Genomic DNA, 1,790 nt, shown 5'->3' with positions numbered 1-1,790 from the left:
TTAAGCTGCGACGGTTCCGGTCGTTTCTCAGGAGGGTCCGTGCACTGTTCCGGTTCGTCTCGGTCCGTCGCTGCTGTTGTCCCGCGTCTTTTCTCTCGATCCGTGAAAGGCTCTTCGTCCCCCCCCCAGAGGAAGAAGACGACGGTACCGGTCCAATCGGACGCTCCGATGAGTCGCGCAGACGGGCGTGGCAAGCGCAGGTCCGGGAGGCGTGCCTTGAGAAAACTCGTTTTAGGTCAAGCAGGTTTTGAATTCCGGTTTGGGTGCCATGACTTTTATCTCTTTTTCTGCCTTCTAACCGTCACTAAACAGTGGGTCAGACGTTTGTAGTCATGACAGGTCGGGTTCAGGTGAAGGAGCCACACCAAGAAGAATTTGTCTGGCTGAGGTTTGACGGCTCAGACTCTGGAGGATCCATTCGGATCAGCTCAGATTCTCTGCTTTGCTGGTCAGACAGAATCCACTCACCTGCTGTTATTCAACCAGTAGATGGCGATCTGGTATTTTACTCCCAGCTAGGAAGGACAGAGTGTGGCTCCTTCATCAGAGCTGTAGACTGGAATGTGAACACTACCCAGATTTTTTTGTTTTGGTCATTTCCCCTCCGAGTCTTCTGCGTGTCTCCTCTCATCTCGGGCCCGGTAGCTCTCCGGGCTGAACCCGCTGAGCTCCTGGTTTTTGTGCAGATTTACTTGAACGTTGACGTGGATGTTTCACTGACGGGCTCCTCATCACCTCACTCCCCCAGACGTCTGCAGATTCACATGGATGGAGAGAAAAGATCAGAAAATCTCGGTTCCAGGATGGATTAGCAAATACCTCACTCCCACTCCAGCAGAGCTGGAACTGATATTGTGTTGACATTAGACGTTCTAAACAGCATTATGTTCATTCAAATTAAGTCACTTCTGTTGTAGCTTCACCTGGTTGAGCCGATTGCTTATAGTTTGCTCATAACTGTATAAAAATAAGAAAAAGAAGAGCTGTGAGATGAAATATCGTTTGTTTTTTCCTTGGGACCATTTTGTTTTTCTTTAGATCTTGTACAGATTTATGGTTTGGTTTGACTTATTTATTCCATCAGTAGTGCTTGGTTTTTATCATATGATGATGGTTCTGTTTTCTTAATAAAATTCACAAAAATCTTTCAGTTTTGCTCTTTATTTCTGGTCACAAAACAACTAAAAACTCCAAACTTGCATAGGTTTTTCCACTTCACCTGTAAAGAATTCGAACACAAAGATGAGAAGATTAACCCTTTAACACTAGAGCTCCACTGTTAATGTTCTTTTATTACTGTACTCTTTGAACCGTTAACACGATCAGTCCAACAGATTGTGAAGGAGAAAAGAACCGCTTTTCTCCCTCACAATCTGTTGGACTGATCGTGTTAACGGTTCAAAACTTACAGTATGTTAGAGATTATGTGTTTCAAGCGTCACCACCAATGCCTCAGGTGTTAAAGGGTTAAAGTCCTTGGCACACTAAAGAATAAAGTATTTATGTGTATTTATTAGTATTTTTGTGAACCCTTCCTGTCTGGAGGTAAGACGCCTAGATCTCTGAGGCCCCGCCTTTCGCTTCTTGAGGGTGCCGCCCATTTCACAACATCAACTTTGAGCCAGCCTCAGCAATTTTTTTTCAAACATGTTGTGTATCTCCCTTTAGTTTACCCAGACATTTCTTCCATCACAGACAGAATGGTGATGGTTAATGGTTCCATTTTGCTGTGAAATTTGGTCAACAAATGCAGACAAAACCAGAAGAAGTCTGTGAACGTTTATTTTCTG

The 1,790-nt window shown here is 44.4% G+C and overlaps 1 protein-coding gene across 1 annotated transcript in view; it reads left to right on the top strand.

Moving 5' to 3' along the window:
* Nucleotides 1-1,150, top strand: part of bcl7a (BAF chromatin remodeling complex subunit BCL7A) — a gene marked incomplete in the record, with an annotated part of 5,419 nt that extends 4,269 nt beyond the window's left edge. Inside the window, 1 exon segment of the mRNA XM_024298962.2 lies at nucleotides 1-1,150.
* Between the last annotated feature and the right edge of the window lie 640 nt (nucleotides 1,151-1,790).

This window comes from Oryzias melastigma, linkage group LG12 (assembly GCF_002922805.2).
Source record: "Oryzias melastigma strain HK-1 linkage group LG12, ASM292280v2, whole genome shotgun sequence".
NCBI lineage: Eukaryota > Metazoa > Chordata > Actinopteri > Beloniformes > Adrianichthyidae > Oryzias > Oryzias melastigma.
This window is presented reverse-complemented; position numbering and strand designations above follow the sequence as displayed.